The sequence below is a fragment of the Salmo salar genome, chromosome 14 (assembly GCF_965601325.2).
Source record: "Salmo salar chromosome 14, fSalSal1, whole genome shotgun sequence".
Classification (NCBI taxonomy): domain Eukaryota; kingdom Metazoa; phylum Chordata; class Actinopteri; order Salmoniformes; family Salmonidae; genus Salmo; species Salmo salar.
The window spans coordinates 90,987,039-91,006,687 of record NC_138304.1 but is presented as its reverse complement, the minus strand read 5'-3'; the positions used below and the strand labels follow the sequence as shown (position 1 = coordinate 91,006,687).

At 42.2% G+C, this 19,649-nt stretch overlaps 1 protein-coding gene across 2 annotated transcripts in view; it reads left to right on the top strand.

The window, feature by feature from the left end:
• Positions 1 to 19,649, top strand: part of cdk6 (cyclin dependent kinase 6) — a 188,197-nt gene that overhangs the window by 134,918 nt on the left and 33,630 nt on the right. The gene's annotated exons all lie outside the window — the stretch shown is intronic.

Genomic DNA, 19,649 nt, shown 5'->3' with positions numbered 1-19,649 from the left:
TTGACCAGAGCCCTATGCGGTCATGTAAAGTAGTAGACTAAATAGGAAATAGGATAACATTTGAGACACAGTCACTGTTATGGTAGGGAGCCGTGTCAACAGGTCATTCATTTATGTCCGTCTGTACAGTGAGACACACGTCTCCCCCTCTCAGTAATGACGGACACAGGTAGGAGTCTTAGGAGATCAAGGTGTGTGTGTGTGTGTGTGTGTGCGTGTGTGCGTGTGTGTGTGTGTATGAGTATGTGAGGGATGTGTGCGTGGATAGAAATGTGTGTGTTTGTGTGTACAGTACACATATTGTGTGTTGATTTCCGTGCTGTAACCCGATGACACAGATCATGGCTGATTATTCCCCATTGTCCTGGAGAGGATGTGGTGGGCTGGGTTTTCACATAACACTGATGTCACAGGCTGAGGACGGACAGCCGGACAGATGGACAGCTGGGATGGCAGAGAGAGGACAGATCTCTGTCTTGGGATTCAGATATCCTGTCTCTCTCTCCAAGAGCACCCTGAGTGACATTGCAAACCCTGTGGATGTGTCCCAAAATAGGATTCTGGTCAAAAGTAGTTCACTATATAGTGAATAGGGTGCCATTTGGGACATGACCAATGTTTAATGTAGTAGGGAATTGTCATGGTCATTGAAGGGGAACTCAAGGAAAGTTTTTGGTTGTCCACGCCAAGCCTATAGTTGTGATCATATCCATAGCAATTCATTTCAATGGGACTCTCTGACTTCATCACTTACAGTGTATCTGACCATAGATTGATCATAGATGGACCATAGATTGATGACCACTTCAGATCCCTGTGGTCTTTCCCTGACATTAGCCAGGAGAATGTGACCATGGCTATATAGCTCCCTTAATCTCTCTCTATCTCTCTCCCTCTCTTTCTCTCTGTCTCTGTCTTTCTCTCTCTCTTTCTATCTCTCTCCCTCTCTTTCTCTCTGTCTCTGTCTCTCTTTCACTTTCTATCTCTCTCCCTCTCTTTCTCTCTCCCTCTGTCACTTTCTCTCTCTCTCTCTCTCTCTCTGTCTCTGTGTCTCTCTCTCTGTCTCTCTGTCTGTCTGTCTCTCTCTCTCTTTCTATCTCTCTCCCTCTCTTTCTCTCTCTCTTTCTCTCTCCCTCTGTCTCTCTGTCTCTGTCTCTCTGTCTCTTCTTATGCATTGTTTCATTGTAATGGTAAGAGGGATCCTCTATGTAAGGATGAATGTTAGAAGTGTTGCTCTAACAGCTGTGTGTGTGTGTGTGTGTGTGGTGTGTGTGTGGTGTGTGTGTGTGTGTGTGTGTGTGTGTGTGTGTGTGTGTGTGTGTGTGTGTGTGTGTGTGTGTGTGTGTGTGTGTGTGTGTGTGTGTGTGTGTGTGTGTGTGTGCGTGCGTGCGTGCGTGTGTTGTTTGAAGCCCAGGGTTGTGGTCAGGGGGGTTATGAAGGCATCATGAAAAAACAAATGATCCATTTTATGACCTGGGAAAAATATTTTTATTTGAATGTACTATTGTAAGTTTAACCTTCACCAGGAAAATCTGGTAAGGTTTTAGGGTTTATTTTTATTTGAACTACACCCACCCATGGCTTAACCTTGTGTGTGGCCCAAATGGCACTCTATTTCCTATACTCTGTAGAGAACTACTTTCAACCAGAGCCCTATGGGTCCTAGTCAAAGGAAGTGCACTGTATAGGGAATAGGGTGCCATTTGGGACGTAGACCTTTCCTCACAGTACCTTACTAACACATCAATGAATGTTCTCACAACACTACTCTAACACAACTGTGGATGTTCTCACAACGCTACTCTAACACAACTGTGGATGTTCTCACAATGCTACTCTAACACAACTGTGGATGTTCTCACAACGCTACTCTAACACAACTGTGGATGTTCTCACAATGCTACTCTAACACAACTGTGGATGTTCTCACAACGCTACTCTAACACAACTGTGGATGTTCTCACAACGCTACTCTAACACAACTGTGGATGTTCTCACAATGCTACTCTAACACAACTGTGGATGTTCTCACAATGCTACTCTAAAGCCTTCCGCATGCTTCGGTTTGGCTGGTGCCTAGCTGAAATCGGCTAGGTGAACAGAACGTGTGTGCTGCATACTCCCTTAAAAGACCTTCGCTTGAAAAATGAGTAAAAAGCAGCAATAGTACTGTTGGTCCATCTTCCGTTTCCATTTTAGTAGACGGTCTTATCCAGAGCAACTTACATGTTCGTTCTGGTCCCCCGTGGGAATCAAACCCACAACCCTGACATTGCAAGCACCATGCTCTAACAACTGAGCTACACGGGATTATCTTGAGATGCTGCAGCCAGTATACACTTCCTCAAAAAATAATCAGAATTAATCTACGATAACTCAAGAAATATGTCATTCATTTTTACATGTTTTTTTTGTAGAGGATATCTTAGTTGCACAATTTTACATCTAACTAAGATGTTTGGGGCAGTATTTCACAGGTGAAAAAATTTGCGTGAAAACGATTCGTCACTCGTTGAATGACAATAAATACTTGATTGAAGAATCCCTACTGTTGACCAATCACAGACGAAGGGGTGTAGACTTCAACTACCGACATCAGCTTGCCTCAATAAAAAATGTTGTGTGCAAGAACTGCCGAAAAATCCCTTGCCGAAAGACCAAAACTAACAAAAACGTCAAAATGTCATTATAATATATGAACAAACTGCTCCGAACTGTTTCGGATGGGAAGCATGCGGACGCCTTTAAAGAACTATGGATGTCCACATCTCACTATACTAACACACCTATGGCTCCTTTCTCACCATCCCAGCAATGACACTCACACTGGGGTACTAACAACACTACCCTGGAGAACCTTTTTTAAACATTATTTAGATGTTTTTCCTCCTTTATTTCCTAGATGGTTATGTATTTTACATCGATACAACATATTGATAACGCTTCATGCAAAGTTAAAAGTCTTCGAGGCATATTGGTCATCATCTCAACCTTATACAACTGGTATACAACTTTTATACAACTTTTATACAACTATTCACAACAACCTTTGCGCAAAAGGCTTGTCTATACCTGACATTTATATACATACAGCTCTCCAATTCACATCAAGATGATCCATTCACATTCTGATCTCATAGTCAGATCACACATTCTGATCTCATAGTCAGGTCACACATTCTGATCTCATAGTCAGATCACACATTCTGATCCCATAGTCAGATCACACATTCTGATCTCATAGTCAGATCACACATTCTGATCTCATAGTCAGGTCACACATTCTGATCTCATAGTCAGATCACACATTCTGATCCCATAGTCAGATCACACATTCTGATCTCATAGTCAGATCACACATTCTGATCCCATAGTCAGATCATACATTCTGATCTCATAGTCAGCTCACACATTCTGATCCCATAGTCAGATCACACATTCTGATCCCATAGTCAGATCACACATTCAGATCCCAGAGTCAGATCACACATTCAGATCCCAGAGTCAGATCACACATTCAGATCCCAGAGTCAGATCACACATTCTGATCCCATAGTCAGATCACACATTCTGAACCCGTAGTCAGATCACACATTCTGATCCCATAGTCAGATCACACATTCAGATTCCAGAGTCAGATCACACATTCAGATTCCAGAGTCAGATCACACATTCTGATCCCATAGTCAGATCACACATTCTGAACCCGTAGTCAGATCACACATTCTGATCCCATAGTCAGATCACACATTCAGGTCACATAGTCAGATCACACATTCTGAACCCGTAGTCAGATCACACATTCTGATCCCATAGTCAGATCACACATTCAGGTCACATAGTCAGATCACACATTCTGAACCCATAGTCAGATCACACATTCAGGTCACATAGTCAAATCACACATTCTGAACCCATAGTCAGATCACACATTCTGAACCCATAGTCAGATCACACATTCTGAACCCATAGTCAGATCACACATTCTGATCCCATAGTCAGATCACACATTCTGATCCCATAGTCAGATCACACATTCTGATCCCATAGTCAGATCACACATTCTGATCCCGTAGTCAGATCACACATTCTGAACCCATAGTCAGATCACACATTCTGAACCCGTAGTCAGATCACACATTCTGAACCCATAGTCAGATCACACATTCTGATCACATAGTCAGATCACACATTCTGAACCCGTAGTCAGATCACACATTCTGAACCCGTAGTCAGAACACACATTCTGATCACATAGTCAGATCACACATTCAGGTCACATAGTCAGATCACACATTCAGGTCACATGGTCAAATCACACATTCTGAACCCATAGTCAGATCACACATTCAGGTCACATAGTCAAATCACACATTCTGAACCCATAGTCAGATCACACATTCAGGTCACATAGTCAAATCACACATTCTGATCCCATAGTCAGATCACACATTCTGATCCCATAGTCAGATCACACATTCTGATCCCGTAGTCAGATCACACATTCTGAACCCATAGTCAGATCACACAGTCTGAACCCGTAGTCAGATCACACATTCTGATCCCATAGTCAGATCACACATTCAGGTCACATAGTCAGATCACACATTCAGGTCACATGGTCAAATCACACATTCTGAACCCATAGTCAGATCACACATTCAGGTCACATAGTCAAATCACACATTCTGATCCCATAGTCAGACTACACATTCTGATCCCATAGTCGGATCACACAATCTGATCCCATGGTCATATCTGACATCTGATCCCATAGTCAGATCACACATTCTGATCCCATAGTCAGATCACACATTCTGATCCCATAGTCAGATCACACATTCTGATCTCATAGTCAGATCACACATTCTGATCCCATAGTCAGATCACACATTCTGATCCCAGAGTCAGATCACACATTCTGATCCCATAGTCAGATCACACATTCAGATCCCAGAGTCAGATCACACATTCTGATCCCAGAGTCAGATCACACATTCTGATCCCATAGTCAGATCACATAGTCAGATCACACATTCTGATCACACATTCTGATCCCATAGTCAGATCACATAGTCAGATCACACATTCTGATCCCATAGTCAGATCTGAAATCTGATCCCATAGTCAGATCACACATTCAGATCACATAGTCAGATCACACATTCTGATCCCATAGTCAGATCACACATTCTGATCTCATAGTCAGATCACACATTCTGATCCCATAGTCAGATCATACATTCTGATCTCATAGTCAGCTCACACATTCTGATCCCATAGTCAGATCACACATTCTGAACCCATAGTCAGATCACACATTCTGAACCCATAGTCAGATCACACATTCTGATCCCATAGTCAGATCACACATTCTGATCCCATAGTCAGATCACACATTCTGATCCCATAGTCAGATCACACATTCTGAACCCATAGTCAGATCACACATTCTGAACCCGTAGTCAGATCACACATTCTGAACCAATAGTCAGATCACACATTCTGAACCCGTAGTCAGATCACACATTCTGATCCCATAGTCAGATCACACATTCAGGTCACATAGTCAGATCACACATTCAGGTCACATGGTCAAATCACACATTCTGAACCCATAGTCAGATCACACATTCAGGTCACATAGTCAAATCACACATTCTGATCCCATAGTCAGATCACACATTCTGATCCCATAGTCAGATCACACATTCTGATCCCGTAGTCAGATCACACATTCTGAACCCATAGTCAGATCACACATTCTGAACCCATAGTCAGATCACACATTCTGAACCCATAGTCAGATCACACAGTCTGAACCCGTAGTCAGATCACACATTCTGAACCCATAGTCAGATCACACAGTCTGAACCCGTAGTCAGATCACACATTCTGATCCCATAGTCAGATCACACATTCAGGTCACATAGTCAGATCACACATTCAGGTCACATGGTCAAATCACACATTCTGAACCCATAGTCAGATCACACATTCAGGTCACATAGTCAAATCACACATTCTGATCCCATAGTCAGACTACACATTCTGATCCCATAGTCGGATCACACAATCTGATCCCATGGTCATATCTGACATCTGATCCCATAGTCAGATCACACATTCTGATCCCATAGTCAGATCACACATTCTGATCCCATAGTCAGATCACACATTCTGATCTCATAGTCAGATCACACATTCTGATCCCATAGTCAGATCACACATTCTGATCCCAGAGTCAGATCACACATTCTGATCCCATAGTCAGATCACACATTCAGATCCCAGAGTCAGATCACACATTCTGATCCCAGAGTCAGATCACACATTCTGATCCCATAGTCAGATCACATAGTCAGATCACACATTCTGATCACACATTCTGATCCCATAGTCAGATCACATAGTCAGATCACACATTCTGATCCCATAGTCAGATCTGAAATCTGATCCCATAGTCAGATCACACATTCAGATCACATAGTCAGATCACACATTTTGATCACATAGTCAGATCACACATTCTGAACCCGTAGTCAGAACACACATTCTGATCACATAGTCAGATCACACATTCTGATCCCATAGTCAGATCACATAGTCAGATCACACATTCTGATCACACATTCTGATCCCATAGTCAGATCACATAGTCAGATCACACATTCTAATCCCATAGTCAGATCTGAAATCTGATCCCATAGTCAGATCACACATTCAGATCACATAGTCAGATCACACATTCTGATCACATAGTCAGATCACACATTCTGAACCCATAGTCAGATCACACATTCTGATCCCATAGTCAGATCACACATTCACGTCACATAGTCAGATCACACATTCTGATCCCAGAGTCAGATCACACATTCTGATCCCATAGTCAGATCACACATTCTGAACCCATAGTCAGATCACACATTCTGAACCCGTAGTCAGATCACACATTCTGATCCCATAGTCAGATCACACATTCTGAACCCGTAGTCAGATCACACATTCTGATCCCATAGTCAGATCACACATTCACGTCACATAGTCAGATCACACATTCAGGTCACATAGTCAAATCACACATTCTGAACCCATAGTCAGATCACACATTCAGGTCACATAGTCAAATCACACATTCTGATCCCATAGTCAGATCACACATTCTGATCCCATAGTCAGATCACACATTCAGGTCACATAGTCAGATCACACATTCTGAACCCATAGTCAGATCACACATTCAGGTCACATAGTCAAATCACACATTCTGAACCCATAGTCAGATCACACATTCTGAACCCATAGTCAGATCACACATTCTGAACCCATAGTCAGATCACACATTCTGATCCCATAGTCAGATCACACATTCTGATCCCATAGTCAGATCACACATTCTGATCCCATAGTCAGATCACACATTCTGATCCCGTAGTCAGATCACACATTCTGAACCCATAGTCAGATCACACATTCTGAACCCGTAGTCAGATCACACATTCTGAACCCATAGTCAGATCACACATTCTGATCACATAGTCAGATCACACATTCTGAACCCGTAGTCAGATCACACATTCTGAACCCGTAGTCAGAACACACATTCTGATCACATAGTCAGATCACACATTCAGGTCACATAGTCAGATCACACATTCAGGTCACATGGTCAAATCACACATTCTGAACCCATAGTCAGATCACACATTCAGGTCACATAGTCAAATCACACATTCTGAACCCATAGTCAGATCACACATTCAGGTCACATAGTCAAATCACACATTTTGATCCCATAGTCAGATCACACATTCTGATCCCATAGTCAGATCACACATTCTGATCCCGTAGTCAGATCACACATTCTGAACCCATAGTCAGATCACACAGTCTGAACCCGTAGTCAGATCACACATTCTGATCCCATAGTCAGATCACACATTCAGGTCACATAGTCAGATCACACATTCAGGTCACATGGTCAAATCACACATTCTGAACCCATAGTCAGATCACACATTCAGGTCACATAGTCAAATCACACATTCTGATCCCATAGTCAGACTACACATTCTGATCCCATAGTCGGATCACACAATCTGATCCCATGGTCATATCTGACATCTGATCCCATAGTCAGATCACACATTCTGATCCCATAGTCAGATCACACATTCTGATCCCATAGTCAGATCACACATTCTGATCTCATAGTCAGATCACACATTCTGATCCCATAGTCAGATCACACATTCTGATCCCAGAGTCAGATCACACATTCTGATCCCATAGTCAGATCACACATTCAGATCCCAGAGTCAGATCACACATTCTGATCCCAGAGTCAGATCACACATTCTGATCCCATAGTCAGATCACATAGTCAGATCACACATTCTGATCACACATTCTGATCCCATAGTCAGATCACATAGTCAGATCACACATTCTGATCCCATAGTCAGATCTGAAATCTGATCCCATAGTCAGATCACACATTCAGATCACATAGTCAGATCACACATTCTGATCCCATAGTCAGATCACACATTCTGATCTCATAGTCAGATCACACATTCTGATCCCATAGTCAGATCATACATTCTGATCTCATAGTCAGCTCACACATTCTGATCCCATAGTCAGATCACACATTCTGAACCCATAGTCAGATCACACATTCTGAACCCATAGTCAGATCACACATTCTGATCCCATAGTCAGATCACACATTCTGATCCCATAGTCAGATCACACATTCTGAACCCGTAGTCAGATCACACATTCTAATCCCATAGTCAGATCACACATTCAGGTCACATAGTCAGATCACACATTCAGGTCACATGGTCAAATCACACATTCTGAACCCATAGTCAGATCACACATTCTGAACCCATAGTCAGAACACACATTCTGATCACATAGTCAGATCACACATTCAGGTCACATAGTCAGATCACACATTCAGGTCACATGGTCAAATCACACATTCTGAACCCATAGTCAGATCACACATTCAGGTCACATAGTCAAATCACACATTCTGAACCCATAGTCAGATCACACATTCAGGTCACATAGTCAAATCACACATTCTGATCCCATAGTCAGATCACACATTCTGATCCCATAGTCAGATCACACATTCTGATCCCGTAGTCAGATCACACATTCTGAACCCATAGTCAGATCACACAGTCTGAACCCGTAGTCAGATCACACATTCTGATCCCATAGTCAGATCACACATTCAGGTCACATAGTCAGATCACACATTCAGGTCACATGGTCAAATCACACATTCTGAACCCATAGTCAGATCACACATTCAGGTCACATAGTCAAATCACACATTCTGATCCCATAGTCAGACTACACATTCTGATCCCATAGTCGGATCACACAATCTGATCCCATGGTCATATCTGACATCTGATCCCATAGTCAGATCACACATTCTGATCCCATAGTCAGATCACACATTCTGATCCCATAGTCAGATCACACATTCTGATCCCATAGTCAGATCACACATTCTGATCCCAGAGTCAGATCACACATTCTGATCCCAGAGTCAGATCACACATTCTGATCCCAGAGTCAGATCACACATTCTGATCCCATAGTCAGATCACATAGTCAGATCACACATTCTGATCACACATTCTGATCCCATAGTCAGATCACATAGTCAGATCACACATTCTGATCCCATAGTCAGATCTGAAATCTGATCCCATAGTCAGATCACACATTCAGATCACATAGTCAGATCACACATTCTGATCCCATAGTCAGATCACACATTCTGATCTCATAGTCAGATCACACATTCTGATCCCATAGTCAGATCATACATTCTGATCTCATAGTCAGCTCACACATTCTGATCCCATAGTCAGATCACACATTCTGAACCCATAGTCAGATCACACATTCTGAACCCATAGTCAGATCACACATTCTGAACCCATAGTCAGATCACACAGTCTGAACCCGTAGTCAGATCACACATTCTGATCCCATAGTCAGATCACACATTCAGGTCACATAGTCAGATCACACATTCAGGTCACATGGTCAAATCACACATTCTGAACCCATAGTCAGATCACACATTCAGGTCACATAGTCAAATCACACATTCTGATCCCATAGTCAGACTACACATTCTGATCCCATAGTCGGATCACACAATCTGATCCCATGGTCATATCTGACATCTGATCCCATAGTCAGATCACACATTCTGATCCCATAGTCAGATCACACATTCTGATCCCATAGTCAGATCACACATTCTGATCTCATAGTCAGATCACACATTCTGATCCCATAGTCAGATCACACATTCTGATCCCAGAGTCAGATCACACATTCTGATCCCATAGTCAGATCACACATTCAGATCCCAGAGTCAGATCACACATTCTGATCCCAGAGTCAGATCACACATTCTGATCCCATAGTCAGATCACATAGTCAGATCACACATTCTGATCACACATTCTGATCCCATAGTCAGATCACATAGTCAGATCACACATTCTGATCCCATAGTCAGATCTGAAATCTGATCCCATAGTCAGATCACACATTCAGATCACATAGTCAGATCACACATTCTGATCCCATAGTCAGATCACACATTCTGATCTCATAGTCAGATCACACATTCTGATCCCATAGTCAGATCATACATTCTGATCTCATAGTCAGCTCACACATTCTGATCCCATAGTCAGATCACACATTCTGAACCCATAGTCAGATCACACATTCTGAACCCATAGTCAGATCACACATTCTGATCCCATAGTCAGATCACACATTCTGATCCCATAGTCAGATCACACATTCTGAACCCGTAGTCAGATCACACATTCTAATCCCATAGTCAGATCACACATTCAGGTCACATAGTCAGATCACACATTCAGGTCACATGGTCAAATCACACATTCTGAACCCATAGTCAGATCACACATTCTGAACCCGTAGTCAGAACACACATTCTGATCACATAGTCAGATCACACATTCAGGTCACATAGTCAGATCACACATTCAGGTCACATGGTCAAATCACACATTCTGAACCCATAGTCAGATCACACATTCAGGTCACATAGTCAAATCACACATTCTGAACCCATAGTCAGATCACACATTCAGGTCACATAGTCAAATCACACATTCTGATCCCATAGTCAGATCACACATTCTGATCCCATAGTCAGATCACACATTCTGATCCCGTAGTCAGATCACACATTCTGAACCCATAGTCAGATCACACAGTCTGAACCCGTAGTCAGATCACACATTCTGATCCCATAGTCAGATCACACATTCAGGTCACATAGTCAGATCACACATTCAGGTCACATGGTCAAATCACACATTCTGAACCCATAGTCAGATCACACATTCAGGTCACATAGTCAAATCACACATTCTGATCCCATAGTCAGACTACACATTCTGATCCCATAGTCGGATCACACAATCTGATCCCATGGTCATATCTGACATCTGATCCCATAGTCAGATCACACATTCTGATCCCATAGTCAGATCACACATTCTGATCCCATAGTCAGATCACACATTCTGATCTCATAGTCAGATCACACATTCTGATCCCATAGTCAGATCACACATTCTGATCCCAGAGTCAGATCACACATTCTGATCCCAAAGTCAGATCACACATTCTGATCCCAGAGTCAGATCACACATTCTGATCCCATAGTCAGATCACATAGTCAGATCACACATTCTGATCACACATTCTGATCCCATAGTCAGATCACATAGTCAGATCACACATTCTGATCCCATAGTCAGATCTGAAATCTGATCCCATAGTCAGATCACACATTCAGATCACATAGTCAGATCACACATTCTGATCCCATAGTCAGATCACACATTCTGATCTCATAGTCAGATCACACATTCTGATCCCATAGTCAGATCATACATTCTGATCTCATAGTCAGCTCACACATTCTGATCCCATAGTCAGATCACACATTCTGAACCCATAGTCAGATCACACATTCTGAACCCATAGTCAGATCACACATTCTGAACCCATAGTCAGATCACACAGTCTGAACCCGTAGTCAGATCACACATTCTGATCCCATAGTCAGATCACACATTCAGGTCACATAGTCAGATCACACATTCAGGTCACATGGTCAAATCACACATTCTGAACCCATAGTCAGATCACACATTCAGGTCACATAGTCAAATCACACATTCTGATCCCATAGTCAGACTACACATTCTGATCCCATAGTCGGATCACACAATCTGATCCCATGGTCATATCTGACATCTGATCCCATAGTCAGATCACACATTCTGATCCCATAGTCAGATCACACATTCTGATCCCATAGTCAGATCACACATTCTGATCCCAGAGTCAGATCACACATTCTGATCCCATAGTCAGATCACACATTCAGATCCCAGAGTCAGATCACACATTCTGATCCCAGAGTCAGATCACACATTCTGATCCCATAGTCAGATCACATAGTCAGATCACACATTCTGATCACACATTCTGATCCCATAGTCAGATCACATAGTCAGATCACACATTCTGATCCCATAGTCAGATCTGAAATCTGATCCCATAGTCAGATCACACATTCAGATCACATAGTCAGATCACACATTCTGATCCCATAGTCAGATCACACATTCTGATCTCATAGTCAGATCACACATTCTGATCCCATAGTCAGATCATACATTCTGATCTCATAGTCAGCTCACACATTCTGATCCCATAGTCAGATCACACATTCTGAACCCATAGTCAGATCACACATTCTGAACCCATAGTCAGATCACACATTCTGATCCCATAGTCAGATCACACATTCTGATCCCATAGTCAGATCACACATTCTGATCCCATAGTCAGATCACACATTCAGGTCACATAGTCAGATCACACATTCAGGTCACATGGTCAAATCACACATTCTGAACCCATAGTCAGATCACACATTCAGGTCACATAGTCAAATCACACATTCTGATCCCATAGTCAGATCACACATTCTGATCCCATAGTCAGATCACACATTCTGATCCCGTAGTCAGATCACACATTCTGAACCCATAGTCAGATCACACATTCTGAACCCATAGTCAGATCACACATTCTGAACCCATAGTCAGATCACACAGTCTGAACCCGTAGTCAGATCACACATTCTGATCCCATAGTCAGATCACACATTCAGGTCACATAGTCAGATCACACATTCAGGTCACATGGTCAAATCACACATTCTGAACCCATAGTCAGATCACACATTCAGGTCACATAGTCAAATCACACATTCTGATCCCATAGTCAGACTACACATTCTGATCCCATAGTCGGATCACACAATCTGATCCCATGGTCATATCTGACATCTGATCCCATAGTCAGATCACACATTCTGATCCCATAGTCAGATCACACATTCTGATCCCATAGTCAGATCACACATTCTGATCTCATAGTCAGATCACACATTCTGATCCCATAGTCAGATCACACATTCTGATCCCAGAGTCAGATCACACATTCTGATCCCATAGTCAGATCACACATTCAGATCCCAGAGTCAGATCACACATTCTGATCCCAGAGTCAGATCACACATTCTGATCCCATAGTCAGATCACATAGTCAGATCACACATTCTGATCACACATTCTGATCCCATAGTCAGATCACATAGTCAGATCACACATTCTGATCCCATAGTCAGATCTGAAATCTGATCCCATAGTCAGATCACACATTCAGATCACATAGTCAGATCACACATTTTGATCACATAGTCAGATCACACATTCTGAACCCGTAGTCAGAACACACATTCTGATCACATAGTCAGATCACACATTCTGATCCCATAGTCAGATCACATAGTCAGATCACACATTCTGATCACACATTCTGATCCCATAGTCAGATCACATAGTCAGATCACACATTCTAATCCCATAGTCAGATCTGAAATCTGATCCCATAGTCAGATCACACATTCAGATCACATAGTCAGATCACACATTCTGATCACATAGTCAGATCACACATTCTGAACCCATAGTCAGATCACACATTCTGATCCCATAGTCAGATCACACATTCACGTCACATAGTCAGATCACACATTCTGATCCCAGAGTCAGATCACACATTCTGATCCCATAGTCAGATCACACATTCTGAACCCATAGTCAGATCACACATTCTGAACCCGTAGTCAGATCACACATTCTGATCCCATAGTCAGATCACACATTCTGAACCCGTAGTCAGATCACACATTCTGATCCCATAGTCAGATCACACATTTACGTCACATAGTCAGATCACACATTCAGGTCACATAGTCAAATCACACATTCTGAACCCATAGTCAGATCACACATTCAGGTCACATAGTCAAATCACACATTCTGATCCCATAGTCAGATCACACATTGTGTTCCCATAGTCAGATCACACATTCTGATCCCAGAGTCAGATCACACATTCTGATCCCATAGTCAGATCACATAGTCAGATCACACATTCTGATCACACATTCTGATCCCATAGTCAGATCACATAGTCAGATCACACATTCTGATCCCATAGTCAGATCTGAAATCTGATCCCATAGTCAGATCACACATTCAGGTCACATAGTCAAATCACACATTCTGAACCCATAGTCAGATCACACATTCAGGTCACATAGTCAAATCACACATTCTGATCCCATAGTCAGATCACACATTCTAATCCCATATTCAGATCACACATTCTGATCCCATAGTCAGATCACACATTCTGATCCCGTAGTCAGATCACACATTCTGAACCCATAGTCAGATCACACATTCTGAACCCGTAGTCAGAACACACATTCTGAACCCATAGTCAGATCACACATTCTGAACCCGTAGTCAGATCACACATTCTGATCCCATAGTCAGATCACACATTCAGGTCACATAGTCAGATCACACATTCAGGTCACATGGTCAAATCACACATTCTGAACCCATAGTCAGATCACACATTCAGGTCACATAGTCAAATCACACATTCTGAACCCATAGTCAGATCACACATTCAGGTCACATAGTCAAATCACACATTCTGATCCCATAGTCAGATTACACATTCTGATCCCATAGTCGGATCACACAATCTGATCCCATGGTCATATCTGACATCTGATCCCATAGTCAGATCACACATTCTGATCCCATAGTCAGATCACACATTCTGATCTCATAGTCAGATCACACATTCTGATCCCATAGTCAGATCACACATTCTGATCCCAGAGTCAGATCACACATTCTGATCCCATAGTCAGATCACACATTCAGATCCCAGAGTCAGATCACACATTCTGATCCCAGAGTCAGATCACACATTCTGATCCCATAGTCAGATCCCATAGTCAGATCACACATTCTGATCACACATTCTGATCCCATAGTCAGATCACATAGTCAGATCACACATTCTGATCCCATAGTCAGATCTGAAATCTGATCCCATAGTCAGATCACACATTCAGATCACATAGTCAGATCACACATTCTGAACCCGTAGTCAGAACACACATTCTGATCACATAGTCAGATCACACATTCTGATCCCAGAGTCAGATCACACATTCTGATCCCATAGTCAGATCACATAGTCAGATCACACATTCTGATCACACATTCTGATCACATAGTCAGATCACACATTCTGAACCCATAGTCAGATCACACATTCTGAACCCGTAGTCAGAACACACATTCTGATCACATAGTCAGATCACACATTCTGATCCCAGAGTCAGATCACACATTCTGATCCCATAGTCAGATCACATAGTCAGATCACACATTCTGAACCCATAGTCAGATCACACATTCTGAACCCGTAGTCAGATCACACATTCTGATCCCATAGTCAGATCACACATTCACGTCACATAGTCAGATCACACATTCAGGTCACATAGTCAAATCACACATTCTGATCCCATAGTCAGATCACACATTCTGATCCCATAGTCAGATCACACATTCTGATCCCAGAGTCAGATCACACATTCTGATCCCATAGTCAGATCACATAGTCAGATCACACATTCTGATCACACATTCTGATCCCATAGTCAGATCACATAGTCAGATCACACATTCTGATCCCATAGTCAGATCTGAAATCTGATCCCATAGTCAGATCACACATTCAGGTCACATAGTCAAATCACACATTCTGAACCCATAGTCAGATCACACATTCAGGTCACATAGTCAAATCACACATTCTGATCCCATAGTCAGATCACACATTCTAATCCAATATTCAGATCACACATTCTGATCCCATAGTCAGATCACACATTCTGATCCCGTAGTCAGATCACACATTCTGAACCCATAGTCAGATCACACATTCTGAACCCGTAGTCAGAACACACATTCTGAACCCATAGTCAGATCACACATTCTGAACCCATAGTCAGATCACACATTCTGATCCCATAGTCAGATCACACATTCAGGTCACATAGTCAGATCACACATTCAGGTCACATGGTCAAATCACACATTCTGAACCCATAGTCAGATCACACATTCAGGTCACATAGTCAAATCACACATTCTGAACCCATAGTCGGATCACACAATCTGATCCCATGGTCATATCTGACATCTGATCCCATAGTCAGATCACACATTCTAATCCCATATTCAGATCACACATTCTGATCCCATAGTCAGATCACACATTCTGATCCCGTAGTCAGATCACACATTCTGAACCCATAGTCAGATCACACATTCTGAACCCGTAGTCAGATCACACATTCTGATCCCATAGTCAGATCACACATTCAGGTCACATAGTCAGATCACACATTCAGGTCACATGGTCAAATCACACATTCTGAACCCATAGTCAGATCACACATTCAGGTCACATAGTCAAATCACACATTCTGAACCCATAGTCAGATCACACATTCTGGTCACATAGTCAAATCACACATTCTGATCCCATAGTCAGATTACACATTCTGATCCCATAGTTGGATCACACAATCTGATCCCATGGTCATATCTGACATCTGATCCCATAGTCAGATCACACATTCTGATCCCATAGTCAGATCACACATTCTGATCTCATAGTCAGATCACACATTCTGATCCCATAGTCAGATCACACATTCTGATCCCAGAGTCAGATCACACATTCTGATCCCATAGTCAGATCACACATTCAGATCCCAGAGTCAGATCACACATTCTGATCCCAGAGTCAGATCACACATTCTGATCCCATAGTCAGATCACATAGTCAGATCACACATTCTGATCCCATAGTCAGATCACATAGTCAGATCACACATTCTGATCCCATAGTCAGATCTGAAATCTGATCCCATAGTCAGATCACACATTCAGATCACATAGTCAGATCACACATTCTGAACCCGTAGTCAGAACACACATTCTGATCACATAGTCAGATCACACATTCTGATCCCAGAGTCAGATCACACATTCTGATCCCATAGTCAGATCACATAGTCAGATCACACATTCTGATCACACATTCTGATCCCATAGTCAGATCACATAGTCAGATCACACATTCTGATCCCATAGTCAGATCACATAGTCAGATCACACATTCTGATCCCATAGTCAGATCTGAAATCTGATCCCATAGTCAGATCACACATTCAGATCACATAGTCAGATCACACATTCTGATCACATAGTCAGATCACACATTCTGAACCCATAGTCAGATCACACATTCTGAACCCGTAGTCAGAACACACATTCTGATCACATAGTCAGATCACACATTCTGATCACATAGTCAGATCACACATTCTGAACCCATAGTCAGATCACACATTCTGAACCCGTAGTCAGATCACACATTCTGAACCCGTAGTCAGAACACACATTCTGATCACATAGTCAGATCACACATTCACGTCACATAGTCAGATCACACATTCAGGTCACATAGTCAAATCACACATTCTGAACCCATAGTCAGATCACACATTCAGGTCACATAGTCAAATCACACATTCTGATCCCATAGTCAGATCACACATTCTGATCCCATAGTCAGATCACACATTCTGATCCCAGAGTCAGATCACACATTCTGATCCCATAGTCAGATCACATAGTCAGATCACACATTCTGATCACACATTCTGATCACATAGTCAGATCACACATTCTGATCCCATAGTCAGATCTGAAATCTGATCCCATAGTCAGATCACACATTCAGGTCACATAGTCAAATCACACATTCTGAACCCATAGTCAGATCACACATTCAGGTCACATAGTCAAATCACACATTCTGATCCCATAGTCAGATCACACATTCTAATCCCATATTCAGATCACACATTCTGATCCCATAGTCAGATCACACATTCTGATCCCGTAGTCAGATCACACATTCTGAACCCGTAGTCAGATCACACATTCTGATCACATAGTCAGATCACACATTCAGGTCACATGGTCAAATCACACATTCTGAACCCATAGTCAGATCACACATTCAGGTCACATAGTCAAATCACACATTCTGAACCCATAGTCAGATCACACATTCAGGTCACATAGTCAAATCACACATTCTGATCCCATAGTCAGATTACACATTCTGATCCCATAGTCGGATCACACAATCTGATCCCATGGTCATATCTGACATCTGATCCCATAGTCAGATCACACATTCTGATCCCATAGTCAGATCACACATTCTGATCTCATAGTCAGATCACACATTCTGATCCCATAGTCAGATCACACATTCTGATCCCATAGTCAGATCACACATTCAGATCCCAGAGTCAGATCACACATTCTGATCCCAGAGTCAGATCACACATTCTGATCCCATAGTCAGATCACACATTCTGAACCCGTAGTCAGAACACACATTCTGAACCCGTAGTCAGATCACACATTCTGATCCCATAGTCAGATCACACATTCAGGTCACATAGTCAGATCACACATTCAGGTCACATGGTCAAATCACACATTCTGAACCCATAGTCAGATCACACATTCAGGTCACATAGTCAAATCACACATTCTGAACCCATAGTCAGATCACACATTCAGGTCACATAGTCAAATCACACATTCTGATCCCATAGTCAGATTACACATTCTGATCCCATAGTCGGATCACACAATCTGATCCCATGGTCATATCTGACATCTGATCCCATAGTCAGATCACACATTCTGATCCCATAGTCAGATCACACATTCTGATCTCATAGTCAGATCACACATTCTGATCCCATAGTCAGATCACACATTCTGATCCCAGAGTCAGATCACACATTCTGATCCCATAGTCAGATCACACATTCAGATCCCAGAGTCAGATCACACATTCTGATCCCAGAGTCAGATCACACATTCTGATCCCATAGTCAGATCACATAGTCAGATCACACGTTCTGATCACACATTCTGATCCCATAGTCAGATCACATAGTCAGATCACACATTCTGATCCCATAGTCAGATCTGAAATCT